This window comes from Natator depressus, chromosome 8, assembly GCF_965152275.1.
Source record: "Natator depressus isolate rNatDep1 chromosome 8, rNatDep2.hap1, whole genome shotgun sequence".
NCBI classification, from domain to species: domain Eukaryota; kingdom Metazoa; phylum Chordata; order Testudines; family Cheloniidae; genus Natator; species Natator depressus.
The window spans coordinates 32,311,337-32,329,599 of NC_134241.1; positions in this window are offsets into that span (position 1 = coordinate 32,311,337).

Consider the following 18,263-nt stretch of genomic DNA (forward strand, 5'->3'; position numbering starts at 1 on the left):
TTAACTGTTAACTCTTCAAAGGGGCACTGTCAAAGTGAGTAGAGCCCAGAATTTAACTGACCTTTTCTTTCTCTTCACCTGTTCACAAAGTTCATGTAATTCTTTATATTCGTTTTCTCCACAAGTGCTTTAAAGCATCCCCCTTCTTTAAAAACCAAAGGTGTGGAAACAATGGAGGGATAATATTAATGGGGAGATGAAGTTCAGACTCCCAAGGTGGCTGGGGAAATTACCACAGTGGTGTCCTTTCAAGAGATCACTGTGAGCTAGCCTGAGTGATTATTGTAAAGTGAACAAATCAGGACTTGGAAATCAATCTGATTTTTCCCCAAAGGTACTACGTATAACCATAGTGCAAAACCTAGTCATCCGAAGAAATCCCAGTTAGGTCTTCCTTCTATGAGGGAGAATGAACTACCCCCAAAAGGAACCTAGCACAGGTTGTATTTCATATGACTATGAAAGGCAGACCCAGCTCTCCAAGGAAAATACAAAGTTTTAATACTTTGCCCTGCTTGCATAAGAAGGCTTTGAAGAAACTCAGCCACTGGTGTATGCTTTATAAAATAATTCCTTAGACTTTTTAATGTTTTATTGTACTGTGAGTTTATGGTGACAGCAAACCTTTCAAACTATAGAGGGATAACACACTTCCTTGCCAGATTAAAAAATAATGTTAGTGAGGATTTTATGTACCTTAGTGTAGATTGCTGTTAAGAGTGCTTCTTTGAGAACATTCTCTTTGAGGTTTACAGAAAGCGTAATAAAATATGTAAGTTACATTTCTACAAACAAAAGCCATCATATAAGTTATTTATAAGTGTGAGATCGAAACAGTATCACGATAAATAAACCCTAATGGATACCTGCGGCATCCATCCTAACATAATTTGCCCAACAAAAATGTTGAAACCAAGTCATATTTAGTAGAAAAATCTGGCAGGAACAGAGCATAGTTGTACAAAATAAGAAGAATAAAATGGAGCAGAGAGGCAAGCCATTTGTGGGGGCTGGCTGCTCCATCAGGTTTGCACAGTGACCTCTATGTAACTCTCTCAGCCTTCCCCTTCCAGGAGTAATAAGTTTGATGCCAGATGCACAAGGTGATCAGATGTGTCTGTTTTTTCCAAGGTCATCCCAAGTTAGCAGGACATTTCTAGTTAGTTTGAATGGAATCAGTGTTGTCCCCTGATTTTACCAGAGATGGCAAAATAATGTCCAGTACCAACCGCTCACTTCCTCTGGCTCCTCCCCTTTAACTTTGGCTCCCCCTCTGGTACATTTTTTTCTCATCCCCACCTCCTAATTTACTTTCAGGTTTATGTGTACAAAGCAATTCCACAGGCAAATAAATGGATGGGTAATTTCATATTACTTTTACATTCCTGTGCAATCTTGCCCCAGAGTATAAATTTAAATTTTCAAAAATCAAGTCACTAACCCTTATGGTTATGAAGATGAGCCTCAAAATATGAACTGAATGTAACTTTGTTTGCCTGAGTCTGCAGACAGCCTGAATCTAGCTGCTTTGAGTGTGAACTGCACCCATTCATCTCAAATAGGTGCCAAGGATGGCAATATATATTTCAGTGTTGACTGTTTCACTGCTGATCATTTAGCTTGAACTAACCTCAGGCTAATATGCTTACTTCTTGAGGGAGGTAGTGGCAGATACTGGGGCAGGATACAACGGGGCATACAGGAGTTGAATAAGGGAAGAGGAAATGTAGAGGAAACTCTGACAAATTCCACCGACAGACCAACCTCCACTCACATGAGACACCAAAACAAGACTCCACTCTTAGTTGCACTTCATAGTAATAATCCCTTCTCTCCTATCTTGATACTTTGATCATCAGTGAAAGAGTCAACGACATTGGACGATGACAAATCAAATGTCAACTTCAGAGTTAAAAACCCTTAAAAATGTGAAAAGCAGCCATTCACACCTCTCTCAAGGCCTATTGGTTTAGACTGCATGCAAACTCAGGCACATATCTCTGCATCAGTTAGACTGGTTTCCCATGTGGAAGGTTTTCTTCACAACCAAAAGGACTAGAGACGTAATTATAATTTTTAAGTAAAAGCTTGGAAGCTGGCACTCAGCAGCCTTCAGAATAAAGTACCGGTGAACTGGAGAGGCCCACTAGGCCCCCTGTGGCCAGGTAGTTAAGAAATGCTCGGGTGGGAATGAGAAATTCCCCACCCCAGAATGTAAAGTCGTCACTACCCGGCCCTTCCCCAGTGACCAAAAGCCTCAACTTCTGCTTAGCTACCAACCCCATTTCCCTCCTTTCCCCCTCCCCCGCACACAACTTCCATAATGCATTTCTGCCTTGTCAGTATCACAATTGGCAGCTCCTCAGAACAGTTAAAATGCAGAGGCAGCATAAATACACTGACTCCTGCACTGACTGGACCCAAAGGAGGTGAGGGATCTGGAAAGCAATATGTATAATTATGGGGTCCCTGCCATGTAACTTTGTTCTAATGGAACAGAGAGGACACAGGCCCTCGTTTACTCAGAAAGTCAGGATCAAGTGCTATTTGTTTGCTGGGCCCAATACCCTACCCACCCACCATCCTGCCTGCCTCTCTATTGGCTGCTTTGCCCTATCCTTTGACTCTGCCTTGCTACCCTATAGATTGCACCTCAGATTTCCTCCCAACAGCCCATCAGGATCAAAGTGGGAGAGATGGCCCTCAGGCAGCCTGGAGATGTACAGAGGCAGTTGCTGGGACTGACTAGCAGTAAGGTAAAGGCTGGCAGGGGAGAAGAAGCAGGGATCCAAGGAGGGGATAGTGATGTGCTTGCAGCCATCACATCCCTCTTCCCAAGCTGTCTCCCCTCCCCTCCTCAGTCCCCACCCAAACCTTCCTTTCTTGCCCACCCTCCAGTTGCAAGTCTTCTCTCAAACCTCCCCTCTCCTACCCAACCCCCCAGTCACACCTGAACCCTAAAACTCTCCCATGTCCCCCTCCCACCAAGACGTATTTTCTAATCCCCAGTAGCCAAACCCCGGTATGTGCTTGCCCCCCAATACACACACAAATAAGCTGCTCCTTAACGACAACCTGAGCGGTGGCCCACTGTGGGAGCTCTGAAATCTGCTCACCCGCCACATGCTACTTGTTAACATACCCTCTGCCTGCCATACACAGGATGTGAAATGCTCCACCTTCCTCGCCAGGCTAAAGGCAAACACAAACCCCTGAAACTGCTTTCCCAGTTACTAGTGCTGAACTAGTTAATGAAGTCCAACAGCCCTTAGTGTGGGTCAGTTACAATGGGAATTGATGGGTCATGGCTAGAAAATATTTGTGTTCAATGTTTACAAAGTAACTGTCTTCAGCATTAAACCTCAACCAAGTACACCTGTCCAGAGAAGGCTAAGGATAACTGTAATTACCTGGAAAAACAACGAGGAGAACTTGTGGCACCTTAAAGACTAACAAATTTATTTGGGCATAAGCTTTCATGTGGCTAAAACCCACTTCATCAGATGCACGGAGCGGAAAATTCAGTAGAGAGGTATAAATACACATCATATGAAAAGATGGGAGTTGCCTTACCAGGTGGGGGGGTCAGTGCTAACGAGCCAATTCAATTAAGGTGGAAGTGGGCTATTTTCAACAGTTGACAAGAAGAGAGAAAAAATTACTTTTGTAGTGCTAATGAGTTCAATGTAATCTAGGTGGCCCATTTCAAACAGTTGACAAGAAGGTGTGAGTAACAGCAGGGGGAAAAGTTAGTTTTAAGTAGTGACCCATCCACTCCCAGTCTTTATTCAAGCCTAATTGGATGGTGTCCAGCAAATTAATTCCAGTTCTGCAGTTTCTTGCTCGAGTCTATTTCTGAAGTTTTTTTGTTGAAGAATTGCCACTTTTAAGTCTGTTATTGAGTGTCCAGGGAGATTGAAGTGTTCTCCTACTCGTTTTTGAATGTTATAATTCTTGATGTCAGATTTGTGTCCATTTATTCTTTTGCGTAGAGACAGTCTGGTTTGGCCAATGTACATGGCAGAGGGGTGCCATGTATCTGATCAAAATACCTGATCAACATCCTATACAGCAAACAGGGGAAGATCAAGAATGAGCTCTCAAAACACATATACCAATGTGACATATGCCATCATGTATTTTGTTAAGTCTTTGGTCAATATTTAAGCAAAGTATTTTTCCAAATTTGTGGAGCAATGTTCTACGGGTGGAATTTTCTAAACAATGCCCCATGCATAGAAAGTTCAGGTCCACAATGGATACAATCATCTAAATTTGCTGTTGGCCTGGGGGTTTTGACCTTTCTATTATTATTTTATTACTATATAGTGCCTGTGGGCCTAATTCTCATTTACACAAAAGCCCCTTTACACTGCTCTGGCAGAACAAAGGCGCCTTAGTGTAAATGAGCAACAAGACCACAACGTGCTTTCCATTTGAAGAAGACACAGAAAGAAATGGTTCTGTCCTGGGGAACTTACCAGCTAACTGCTACATGTGACACACCAAGATGGGGTGCCAATGCACTTGAGAGGAAGTGGAGTGATAAAGGACAAGGGTTATAGCACTACAATCATGTGGTAACTTAGGCAAGTTGCAAAGGCTCTTTTTTATGGCTGTAATGATAAGGGAGATACTATCTGCTCATGTTTGTCTCTGAATGATTCTGCCAACTATTGCCCCTGCAATGTGCACCTCCCCATATCCATGAATTCTTTACAGCTGTGTGAAAGATTGTCTCTTAATGGAAAACCCATGGATCTTGGGCCATCAGTGATGACACCCCCCTCCCTCTCCATGCTTCCCACCCGGACCTTGAAGCACCGATAACCTGTTGTAATTCTACACAAAGGGGTTCAGGTGAGGAAAGCTTTCTGCCTGTGGGCATTAGACACCAATTTCTAAGAATATTCATTGTGATCAATATCTGATAATTGCAGAAAACGTGAGTAGAATGAGCGTATTTCCATGTAGCATATTCAGAAGAACAAACCAGTCTATGCATCTAGCTGGTTGTCTGATGACTGACCGCAGTGATACCACCTAGAGTTAAAACAAGTTGGTGTCCAGTCAGTATTTGGGTGTGAGACCACCAAGGGGCTGCAGAAAATACAGCACTGCTCTGAACTAATGGCCCAGCCTAGTGATAGGATGGTTTTGTGCTGCTGCAGTGTGATCCTAACCACTTGTGGGCATTAAAGATCCCATGCGTTTCATAAGAGTTGACTGAGTTACCCTAGGAATCCTGGCCAAATTCCCTCTTGACGAACACCATTCCAACTACTTAAATTCGCACAGGGTTACCATAGGACACAACATTCTTCACTCACTCTTGTTCATTGTTGCCGTGGGCTAGCTGCTACGATCCACCCTAAAGGTGGCTGCAGTTCATCGGTAAATGATCTGTTACAAGTATAGAGAGAGATTTCATTATGCATGTGTATAGTTATATGCATACACAATTACGTGTGTGCTAGATACAGTTTGTAAAGTGCTTTGGGATGGAAAGTGTTCTCTAAATGTGAGCTGCTGCTGTTCTGCTTTCTTTCTAGAGCTGGCTATGGCACCACAGCCAAGCTAGAGCAACCCATCAAAGGGAGCTGCTAGTGCTAGAGCTCACTAGGTATCTATTAAGAAATGAGTATCTGGCACCACTTCATATAAGCTGAAAATCATTCTCCCTTCCTTTGGATTTCATTGTCACATCATCAGCGATTCATAGAATATCAGAGTTGGAAGGGACCTCAGGAGGTCATCTAGTCCAACCCCCTGCAGGACCAAACCCCAATTTTTGCCCCAGATCCCTAAATGGCCCCCTCAAGGATTGAACTCTGAACCCTGGGTTTAGCAGGCCAATGCTCAAACCACTGAGCTATCCCTCCCTCGCTGATGCTGAGTCCCTTTTGCATTCATACGGCTGTGTTATGCAGCGCCGTAGGAATTCCACAGCAATACAGCATCAAGGTTCCAGTCTTATGATCTGCTACCTCCCATTCTGAGAAGGCTTTCCGAGTCCCACAGGGATTTCCCTTGGTCTCGTTCCCAGCAGCCTGTCCCTCTCACATCCCAAACAAAATGCTTCCTTTTAGAAATAATTAAGTAAGAATAGTAAAATCAAAACAAATGTAATGGATCTTTTGGCCCAAGCGAAATTTTGTCATAAACGTTTTAACCAAGGCTACTTTACAGTCAGAGCCATAGAGCTTGCGGGACACATTGGATGCTGCTACAGCCCTGATGCCAGCAAGGACACAGAACGTCTTGGTTTGGATTGGAAATTGGCTTTCAGTTCAGATTTAAGGGCCAAATGCAGCCCTTCTGTAGTGGTGTGAGAGAGTCTCTGACATAAGCTCCTAAGTGCTTCGCAGGTTTCTGGTGAGCTGTGCTCATGTTTAAGTCCATGGGAGGTTTAGCTCTGGGTACATTTTGTTACAGATCCCAGATGTTTGCTGGAAAGTGGCAGGGAGAAAGCTCCTGTGTGGCTCAGGGGTTGATGATGAGATGTAGGGCCTTTCTCCTCTTAGGCCCTGGTTCCTACGCATCTGAGGTGCTTGTGAAGGTATCTTAAGCTCTGCTCAGCAGTGACTAGAAAATTGTTCTCAGCTGGGGGCTGTTCAGTGCCCAGGTCCTAATGAGGAGAGCCCCCATCCCCATCCCAAAATCCACTATTACTGCCAGAAGTAATTAACACTTTCCTCAACAATCTCTGCAGAGCAGTGAAGGAGCTAATGGTTGGCGACAGACCTCACCCCAAAGGGCTGTCTCTTGGGTTCAGCAGAAGCATGTTGGCAAGGCTGTGGGGTAAGTTTGCCTGGCTTCTGCCCATGCTGTACCCACTGTCTGGACTCACAGAGGACTTCAGTCTCCAGGGCTGTCAGGCTGGCACCGTTCATGAGCAACTAAACTCTGGCAATTCAGCCCCTGGGACCCAGGCCGCTACTTCTGTCTACAGAGCAGCATTCCCTGTTGCTTCTCCTCCTCTTGTCGATGGCTCAGACATTCAGGGTTGCTCCTGCAGTTTGCAAGGCCCCTTTGGAGGCAATGAGTTTAAGACCCACACACACACACACGAACTCCTACCACCCCATTGCACCAGGCAGACGGCTGGTGCACCCCAGCAGTCTTGAAGAAGCACCTGACAACTAGACCAGAGCAGTGCCCAGAGGGACCTGCCATTGCTGCCAGCATGACCTTGGTGGCCAGACAGGCTGGAGGAGAGCCCAGGGAGATGCTCAGTGCTCTGTCTACCTGTGCCAGGTCTGCATTTACACTCCAGAGGCTGTCATGTCCTCAGGCAGGTGCTGCCCGGGGCTCCATTCTCTACGGTACATGCAGAGAGAAGCCCAAATGCCTCTGAATTCTGGGGATGGTTGAAGCCAGGTCTGACCTCTGAAGCTGAGAGCTCAAATAACATTGAAACTGTTGTTGGCCATGAGCGCTGGGCGCCTGTGTGTCCCCCTGGCAGCCTGTGTGCCCTGCACCCTGGTGTCCTGGGACCCCATGCTCCAGGTGCTATGGTTCCAAACAGGGACCATATCAAACCTCCCTCGCTGCCCCATCCTGGAGTGAGGGAGCTCCGCCAGTTAAGCTGCCCGCAGAGAGACACTGCAGTTGAAAGGACTCTGTCTCACCAGTTTATGTATAAATGTGCTTCCCAGAATGAGCAGGAGCCAGGGCAGCCATCAGCTGTGTGCCTTGGAGAGGTCAGTGCTGTCTCTCCCAGGGCTCTGCAGGGAGGGATGCTTCTAAGGACCGGGATATTCATATTGGCTGGGAGGGCAAATGCTCAGAGTGGGGAGAAGAGGAAGAGAGGGAAGCAGCTCTCCCCCTGTGCTGCCAGAGAATCAAGGGGGGAATCCACATCCCCATCCTCCAACCCTTGGGATGAGAGTCTATGTGCAGTGTGGAGGGGAATAGCCCCTAATCAGAGAGGTAGCAGCATAAAGGTGTGTAGGGACTGCCCTGGGGGTAGAGGATTGGGGGGGATGAAACACACACATTTTACACACATGCAGTGTGTCTGTCACACACCCACATGCAGACACACTGTCACATACAGTCTCTTTCTCACATACAGTCTGTTCCGTCTCACCACAGTCTCTCACTCTGAATTTCTCTCTCTCCCACTTCACACATACACAAAATCTCACACACACAGAGTCTGTTTCTGGAGACTATGGGAGTTTCTCAGGGCTTGTCTACATGGACACTTAGTTCACGGCAAGCTGGGGTGTAAATTGGCACCACACTAGCCTGTCACACTCTTAAGTGTCCACATGGACCCTGCTGTTGCACACTAACAATGCCCTAGTGTACTTTGATCTAGCCTGCTTTGACACAGGAGACAATCAACGCACACTTGGCGCTAAGAGCACGCGGCAACAGCATCCAGATGGACACTTAGCGCACGACAAGCTAGCGTGGCATAGATTTACCCAGCTTGCCACAAACTAAGCATCCACGTAGCCAAGCCCTGAGAGTGAGGCTGTGTTTGGTATGTGCTGTGCACAGTAGCGGTCTCTTTCTTTGTGTGTGTTTGTTTTGCATTGTAACTTTAGTTGCTTTGTTTTAGGGGTGGCGTTGTTTCTGCCCCCCCCTTTTCTTGGTGGGCAAGGGGGGTGCACCATGGGGTCCACTTCAGATGGGTTCACCACTTCCCTGCAGCCATGGGTTTCATTGTGTGCCTACTGTCTCCAGTTCTGCAAAGGCCATGTTGCTGAGGGTAGATGGGCTAAAATAAAATCTCCCTCTCAAATGACGACACCTACAGTGATTTTCCTGGCCCATGAGCAGCTCGTAAATCGTTTGGTTCAGGAGGAGCTCTGGGCCTAGGAGTCCTGGCTGGCAGTTTCCCCCTTGTTTTCTCCTGCCACTAACGTAGTTATTTTCCAATCTCCCCCCTTCCTTTGCAATGAGACCCTGGTCTCTGCAATGGGGAGGTAGTTGCTGCTGTTGGGATGACCCTGCTGGGCTGCAAGAGCAAGGATGTGACACCTGATTGATGTGTTTTTAAATAACCCCAAGCAGCCCTTGAGCCTGGTTCTGGAGCACTGTGCAGAGAGGATGGGTTATACTGTGTTTGTGCACCTGCGTTTCTGAAATGTTTCCTGTGTGGTGAGCCAGGCCACCTGCAGGAGTCTTGCCCCTGTGCTGCTGACTCCAGGGATAACAGTATGACTGGGGGGCCCAGGATAGACGGGAGGAGGCTTGTGCCACTGGGACCAGCATTCCCCCTCGTCCTAGATGGTCTGCTGCTGTTCAGGAGCCAGCCCAGCCAGGGGAGCACTCTGCTGTGACCCGGTCAAATGTGACCCTATGCTTGGCCAGAAGCCTCCGGGAGCCTGAGGAGCACCTCCTTGTGGAGAGAGCAGAGACATGCTGGAGAGGTGGGTGGCCCTGCCTTCCCCAGGTGTAGTGAGCCCACTGGCTTTGGATCCTACACACTGCAGCAACAACACTGAGTCCCAGCCCCTTGGCTGCCTTGCTCCTGAGAGATCAGATGTGAGCGAAGTGCCAGCCACTCCCCCGGAGCCTGTCTCCCCATGAGGAGATTGTTTTTGTGTTGTGAAGGCCAGTATGAATATTTGTTCAGTCCTCTATGTCCCCCACTCACTTGTCTAGCCATCACTGTATCTCTGTCAGCACCTCCCTCTCCCTGCCTGGCTTCCACTGGTGCTGTGATGCCAAATTGTTGCAAGACCTGACTTTCACCCCTGTGTGTGCTGTGTTCTGGGAGCATTAGCAGCAGCAGAAGCCCTTGTTTGAGTCCCTGAGACAGTGGTGGGATGTCAGGAAGGTCCAGATCCAGTTGTTCTGTACACCCAGGTTGCTCTGTGGTCCTTGCATCATGCAATGAGTGCCCTGAAATGGGACATCTTGAACCTTCACTGCAGACTCACGGTTGAAGCTGGCATACCTCTGCCAGACTCTTCCTGAGAAGAACCTGCTTCAGGGGTGATTGCTGGAGGAAAAGGTGCTGGGAGCTCTGGTTCATGCCTGTTTCGCATAGCTGCATGACACTGATGCTCCCACATTATATGTCTTTGGTATGGAGAGGAAGACTGTGGACCATTGGCAGACTCCCTGTCTCATCTGACAGCTGGCGTAGAGATCCTGAAAGCAGCTGTTTCCTTCTGCAGTGCTTTGTATTTGCCTGAGGTCTGCAAAGTTCTGGGGGCACTGGAGGAGTTGCACCAGGGGTTACCCTGTGTGATTAGCGAGGAGCCAGAGGTGAAAGTAGGCCGGTACAGTGTACCAGGAAGAAAGCGGCCGCCGGGACGGGCTGGTACACAACCGACGTTAAAGCGCTGCTGCGGCAGCACTTCCAGGACGGTACCGGCAGGGCTGCCAATGGCGGGGGGGATGCAAAAGGGGCAGCTGCCCCGGGGCCCAGCGATTTAAAAGGGCGTGGGGCTCCCAGCTGCTGCCGCCTCTACCGCAGCAGCAGCTGGAGCCCCGGGCCCTTTAAATCGCTGCTGGAGCCCCGGGCGGCGCAGGCCAGGCAGTGCTGAAGGGCCTTCTGGGGGAGGCTGGTGTCCCGTTTGCCAGCCCCAGGTCCCAACTGCCGGTCCCTCTGCTGCTGCCTGGGGTCCTGGCCACCAGCCGTGGGGCTCCACTCCTGGACCCAGCCCAGGGCTCCATAGCCACCCCAAGCTATGGTCCAGCCTGGGGCGGTAAGGGGCGCGGACAGGGGCAAGGGGGGTTGCAGCTCAGCACTCCCACCCTAAAAATTGTTCCAGCACCACTGGCCCCGCCCCTTCCAGGGGCCCGGAGCTGACCCCTCTCCACCTTACCCAGGGGCCCAGCAGCCCTGCATACTGGTAAGAGATGTAAGTTACTTTCACTCCTGCAAGGAGCAGTGGCATCTGGAGGCACTTCCTTCCTTGCAGGAGCTCTCTGTCACAGTCCAGCAACTCCCTCCTCGGAAAGGTCCAGGGATTGATGGGCTGCCTTCTGAATATTATAAATATTGTTGGGCTCTCACTGGTCCTGACTTTTTCCTGGTAGTGCTAGAGCGTGTCCAGGGGAAAGAGCTACTCCTCCACCATAACCGGGGAGTAACTACCTTGCTGACTGAGAAAGGAGCTCTGTATGCCTTGCAGAACTGGAGACCTGCTTCCCTCCATTCCAATCACAAGATCCTATCTGGGCCCTCAGCCAATCAGATACAGATCTATCTGGACTCTTTGATACATTCTGATCAGACGTATTTATCCCTGTCACTGCATTTGTGATAAGAACATAAGACCGGCCATACTGGGTCAGACCAAAGGTCCATCTAGCCCAGTATCCTGTCTTCCAACAGTGGCCAATGCCAGGTGCTTCAGAGGGAATGAACAGAACAGGTAATCATCAAGTGATCCATCCCATCGCCCATTCCCAGCTTCTGGCAAACAGAAGCTAGGGATGCCATCCTGGCTAATAGCCGTTGATGGACCTTTCCTCCATTAATTTACCTAGTTCGTTTTTGAACCCTGTTATAGTCTTGGCCTTCACAACATCTTCTGGCAAAGAGTTTCACAGGTTGACCGTGTGTTGTGTGAAAAAATACTTCCTTTTGTTCGTTTTAAACCTGCTGCCTATTAATTTCATTTGGTGACCTCTAGTTCTTGTGTTATGAGAAGGAGTAAATAACACTTCCTTATTTACTTTCTCCACACCAGTCATGATTTTATGGATCTCTATCGTATCCCCCCTTAGTCGTGTCTTTTCCAGGCTGAAAAGTCGCAGTCTTTGTAATCTCTTCTCATATGGAAGCTTGATTTTAATCCAGGATGTCTTTACTGCCAACAAACATTTCAGTCTGGATGTGGGGTTTCTTTCAGTGGACCAGGAGAAGCTATAGATAGGTTTGACCGTTTACGTCTATTAAAAGCATTTCAGATTGGGCCAGTGTTCCATTCAAATGTTCATTGTTACCATAACATTTTCAGGGTTTTACAGATTAATGGGAGGTCTTAGCTTCTGCTTCCCAGTACACAGAGGCATCGGGGTGCTCACATCTGATATTACATGCTCTGAGACTGCCTCCTAATAAACTGGCTGACCAGGCTCTGCTTGCCAGGGTTGCCAGACGCTTTCCCTGTTTGTCAGCCAATGCGGAAGATGTCTCCATTTTTATCACATCTGAGGTGATGTGTGGGCACTTTGCACCTGTTTGCAAATATATGAATGCTCATGCTCTGCCAGAATCCTTGGGGCCCAAAGCCATGCCTTCCTTCTGGCCTCTTGGCAATGGGTGTTCTCCCTCTGCTGTCCCGACAATGGCAGTGGGGCACCTCTGGGATTAAAGTGCTGTGGGGGGAGGGAGTGGATCTGAGCAATGTACGATGAAGGACTGGGAAAGGGCTGAGGAGGGGGTGCAGAGCCATCTACAGAAATGGTGCTGGTTCCTTCCTGGGCTTTCTTTTCAGCTTCAGCAGCCAAAAACCTGGTGGCCTCAATGTTGTGGCACCGGCTGGTGTGTCTCGACCCTCCCCCTGGACTGGATTCAGAGGCACATCAGCTGCTGGTTTTTTGCAGTGGTTCCCATTGGTTGTGCCCTGCCCTGCTATACTTGCCATTGCATGAGGCAGGCCAGGAGCTCGTGGACCTGCTCAGGAGAATGGCGGTGTTTCATATCTGGTCTGTTCAGCAATTGCCGCATTCCAACTCCCCGCTGGTCTGGCGGTGCCTCCTTTTCTCTCTCCTCCCTTGTGCTGGGGGGGATGGGCTTTGACTCTTGCTTGTTTCTGCTGGTGCCGGGAGATGGGAGAGTCTGGATCTGTCTCTGTTTTACCATGGCCTTTTCAATGCCTGGTGACTCCTGCAATGTGCTTGGCCAGACCAAGTATTTTCCAGCCCATGGCTCTTGAAGGAGCCACGGGATTCTTTAACCAACTTTTTCCCTCAGATGCTGTCCCTCTAGGAGCTTGTTTTCTGTTTTTCCCCCGGCTGGGTTTGCCAGGCTGCTCCTGGTTGGTCAGGCTGGAAGCCTGTGGCAGTGCTGGCTGGTCAGACTGGGATCCGGTCTATGCATTGTTTGGATAAGATGTCTCTGATTTCCAGGCAGCGCTTCTTTCAGCGGGCCGATCAGTATCTGCAGAGGGTTTTCGCAGGGACGATTCTACCAGGAGGGTTCACTGGTTGTCTCTCCTTTGGTGGATGGGACTTGCATGCAGCCAGCCAGGTTTCCCTGCTAGATGTTCCTTTTCTGGCAGTAAACAAGAAGCAGCTCTATAGCATCAAAGTGCAGCATTATTCCTCCTTCTCTGATTTCTCTGACACCTCTAGGAGGGTGCATTTGTCTCTGGACGACCACGTGTTCCTGGCCTAGAGGAGGCTGTACAAGGTTCCTCTCCCAAAGCGCTCAGGGGACTTGCCATGGTGGGTCTTGCAGAGCATTGAAGTGACTAATCCTGTGAGCTGCATGTCCCCTGGTGTGTCTGCCCACTGCCCCTTCTGCTCAGCTTCAGGGTAGAGTGTTTCGTTTGATTCTTGACGACCAAATTTGATTCCTCTCTTTGATTTGTTGCAGCAGCTTTTCAGCAATTTAGGACTAGTTTTCTCCAGGCTCCTATATATTTTTGAGGTGAGAGAGAGCACCCACAAATGACCTGTGTGCTCCCTAGCCCATTTTTTACTGGGTCATGCCAAATCGTCCGTGTTGAAATCCCACAAGTACTGAGTAGCAGTGGCGGCAGGGTACGATGCGCTGAGGCAAAGCTCCCCGAGCTGACTAAGGCCCAGCTGCAGGTTGACGCAGCTTTTCTCAACTGGCTCATACCCTGACTTCATTTCAGCTGACCTGATGCATTAGCAATGTTTGGCTGAACTTGGTGATGGCAACGCTGTAGTATCTGTGGTTACCCCCGTTGTGTCTGCGCATGCATGTAGGGTCAGGTATAATCATTTACATTTTGATAACACTTTTTAATGTTGCATATGGTCAAGAAAGGTGTTCTTCGCCCCCCTCTCTGACCCAGTCTCTCTGTCTGTCTGAAGTCACTCACACAGACTGTCTCTTACAGTCTCTCTTGCACACACATGCGGAGTTTCCCTTTCTTTCACACACACTGACATTGCTGGTGGGGAGGGACATCAATTGTTGGGGGGGGGATAAATCTGTCTAAATATTAAAGTGCTCATGGATCAAAGCAGGCACCACCCAGCCTCCCAGCAGCTAAAAATAGCTGCACAACTGTGCTATTGTCTCAGTGCAGCTCAGGCTCCCTCAGTGGGCAGGGGCACTAATGACCAGATGAAGGTGGGCACAGGAGAAGGGAAGCCCATCTTCACATGTTGCCTTACCTGAGCCCTGCTCCCACCTGGGGAAGGGCTCAGGCCCATCCTGGAACAGTGATACCAGGGCAACCCCCACCCCCAGCCTGGCTGTCAGACTCCTCCAGCACGGTTACAGCTAAGCCTCTGCTCTTATGGATCCTCCTATTGATTGAAAAAAAAACTGGGTTTGTTTAGTGTGGAGAAGAGAAGGCTGAGCGGGGACATAACAGTTTTCAAGTACGTAAAAGGTTACAAGGAGGAGGGAGAAAAATTGTTCTTAACCTCTGATGATCGGACAAGCAGCAATGGGCTTAAATTGCAGTAAGGGAGGTTTAGGTTGGACATTAGGAAAACCTTCCGAACGGTCAGGGTGGTTAAGCACTGGAACACATTGCCTAGGGAGGCTGTGGAATCTCCATCATTGGAGATGTTTAAGAGCAGGTTAGACAAACACCTGTCAGGATGGTCTAGATAATACTTAGTCCTGCCTAGAGTGCAGGGGACTGGACTAAAAGCTTCTGGAGGAGGTCCCTTCCAGTCCTCTGATTCTATGATTCTATATTTCCTGGTGCTGATGTCCTGGCATTTTCCTTAAAGGCACCAAATAGAGAGTTTTTAACACATGGCAATTTACATATACTTAGGGCCCATTAAAGAGACTGGGGGCATTGACTGGGGACAGGTGCCTGCCAGTCACTGCCTGGTCTATTTCTTCTACACTTTCACCACTGAATGCATCCGAAGAAGTGGGCTGTACCCCACGAAAGCTTATGCTCAAATAAATTTGTTAGTCTCTAAGGTGCCACAAGTCTCCTCTTCTTTTTACTTTCACCATTGCCATCCTCAGCTTGTGTGTGTGATTGAGCGGGGGTGTTTGTTTTCTTTGTTCAAAGGGGGAAGCTGGCCAGGGTCTGGATGAAGCACAAGAGCTGTGTCATTTGGGTGGCTTTGGCTGGCGGGATAATTTCTTTCCAAGCCTTTAGTAATCGGCGAGTTTTAAACTCCACGCCACAAAGTGCTTCGGTGGGCCGTGTGTGTCGACGCAAGAGGCATTTCCAGCCCTAGGGTGTCAGCTTGGCTGCTGTTCGGGAGCTAGGAAAGAGGGATAATATATGCGTCTAATAGAAGTACAGAAATAAGCGAAATAACCCTAATGGGCTGCCTACCGGTTTCCTGGTTTATTGCATAGCTAAAAATAACTGTAGTCATCGTTTGAGTCAATACAGTGAAATGTGCAGTGCACGTCTGGCGGGTTCAGGACCTTCCAGGCGGAGCGGAGCTCTGTGTTGGTCAAAACGGGGCCGGCGAACACGGAAACCGTGTTCTGTGTCAGGGGGAAGGGGGCTCGCGATTTTTTTTAAAAGGTGTCGCTTGTTTTATTATTGTTGTTGTTCGTTTGTAAGCGCCGCGCATTTGTACGAACCTGGGGCATTATCTGTTGTTCTCCCCAGCGGAAGCAACCAATGTCTTTTAGCTTCTGTGTATTTTAGCCGTGGAAAAGTCTGTCTCGCTAATTAATTCCCCGAGAAAGGACGTAATGAAGGTTTATAATCCGAAGTACAAAACCAAAACCAGCTCCCCCGCCGCTCGGACACCGAATCGTCGGAAAGCAAAGAACAAACGATGTCGAAATAGCTGCACGTGCGAATGGCCTTTCGATGTAAGGTCTGCATGGGCGCATATAGTCCTCTTGGTTCGGGGACTACAAAACGGATTCGTTCCTTTTTACATTTCTCGAAAACAATTCACAGCCGACGAGGCAGGAAATGTTTGGCCCCAACGCAAGAACTGCTAGCTTCCAAGTGGATCGAACAGTTACGGCAATGCCTCAGGCTGGCTATAGGCCAGTCTGGATTTTCAGGTCATCTGTGCATGTTCCCTGCCCCTTGACTGTAGTTAAGGTCATCTGTTAACCCGCCCTTCCCTCCACAGCCCCGCTACTCCGCTGGTTAAAGACAGAGATGCGCAGTGAGGCCGGTTGTTCCTTTCCAAAGGTGTTACTCGAGCACGGAATCGGGTGGCCCGGGGCCGTGTCTTCTGGCACTTGAGTTTCTCTGTGAAACGGGGAGCGTGAGACGTTTGCTGAGATGAATTAACCGGAGCCGAAGGAATGAAAACCAAACACAGAGCAGTTGCAAGGGGAACTTGTACCCTGGCTAAACTCCCTGCGTTGCTGGCTAGCGGAGCGGGCTGCCCTGCCCACAGCCCTGAGCAGGGTTGGGGGGGGGCTCATGCCAACGCAAAGCGGGGGCGCAGGAAGGCTCGGGTCGGAGCGAGCAAAGGGGTAAGCCGGCCGACTTCTAGGGGCGATGGCTGTGGAAAGAGGGGGGCAGAGGCCGATGCGGACACAAGTGGGACCCGTGTTCCCTGGCACCAGCCGGAGAAACCATTTTACAGCGGGGCGGGGCAAGAGAGAGAATTGCAAACTAGACCCATCCAGTGGAGTCCGCCGAAAAACTCAGTTCAGCTCAACTCAGCCGCCGGGACAGGGCCTGGGTCCCAGGGCACGTGCTCGGTGCGCTCCCCAGGGCCGGGCTCGGACGCTGGGGTGAGCCAGCGCCCTGGGGCCACACCGCAGTTGGTTGGATGCATTTTTTTTTTCTCGGAAATAATGGCTGGAAGTTGCTAAAACGATGGTGCGCCCCGGTCCTTTGGAGCTATTGTCCCCCGGCCAGCTAGCGGGCTCCCAGCCCCACTGCAGTGCAAGAGGCATGTCTAACCCTGGGCCCCAAACCATGGCCCAGCCGCACTTTGGCCAAGAGACATGCCAGACATTTGCCTGGCTCTCCTAGGCCAGCGGCAGCAGCGTGCCCAGCTTAGCACGGGCAACAGTGTCTGCCTCCCAACCCCCAAGGTATCGGCCTGACCCCAGGCCCCCTGCGCTCAGTGCCAGGCTCCCCCGTTGGCTCCAGCTGTCTCTGTCCCTGAGTCGGGGGCACGTTTAAGATCCTTTTTTACAATCCGTGTATTTATTGGTGCAGTCTCTCCCCTCCCTCGCCGCTCGCAGGAAAGCGGCTCAGGCCCTGCCAGGCTCGGCGGCCTGGTCGGCATTTCGCAGGTAGCCTCCAGCGAAAGGAAGCAGAAAGTTTCCCTTGCAGCGGCTTGCCAGTCGCAGCCGTAGCGGGAAAGCGCCCGCTAACTGCCGGGCAGGGCTCCGGGGAGACCCCGGGCGCTCTGGCTTCTTGCCTTCCTCCCTTGAGCGCACCCCTGCAGCCTGCCCGGGGCTTGGCGCGGCACTGGGAGCAGTGGAGACCCGGGCCCGATCCCGCAATGGCTGTTGCAGTTCCGAGGAGTTTTGCTTGGGGGCAGGCTCGGGCCTTGCCCCGGCTGGGGTGCTCGAGCGGCCCGGGTAGCTGGCTCGGGCCCAGCAGCGGCCTGGCAAAGCAGGGCACCGGGTGTGCTGGGACCGCGCCCCTGGCCACCAGCGGTGGGATCAGCCCCTGCGCCATGCAAGGCCCGGGCCGGTGTGACACGACCCCTGCGCCTGCCGGACCCCCTGCTCGGCCAGCCTAAAGCTCCCTCGCACCCACTGAGGGAGGCGGCCCTGGGGCGCCGGGAGGGTCCCCACAGCTTTGTATTCACGGTGCCCGTAGCAGGGCCCGGGCATGCTGCCTCCCCCAGCACTTGCAGCTTCTCAGCCCCAAACCTGGCCCCAACCCCTGGCAGAAGTGACCAGGCTGTGGGCTCCAGACAGCACGGGGGTGACAGCGCCCTGGGGGTGCAGCTCAGCTGGCTGGCTGGCTACAGTTGTCATCCCCTTACACCCCGCAGAGCTGAGGTGAATGGGCTTTTCCTCGCTAGCTTTATTGCCCCCCTCTCCTCTTACAGCCCTAAATTTGCTTCCCGAACGGAGACATGAACTAGCCCGGCGGCAGCATAGAGCCCCAGGCCCGAAGGGGCCAGCGGACCAGCTCGCCTGAGCCGCGTGTCACAGGCCACCAAGCGCACCCAGCAGCGACTGCTCGGAGATGACCGTCTGGATTTCATAGGTGAGCTGGCCC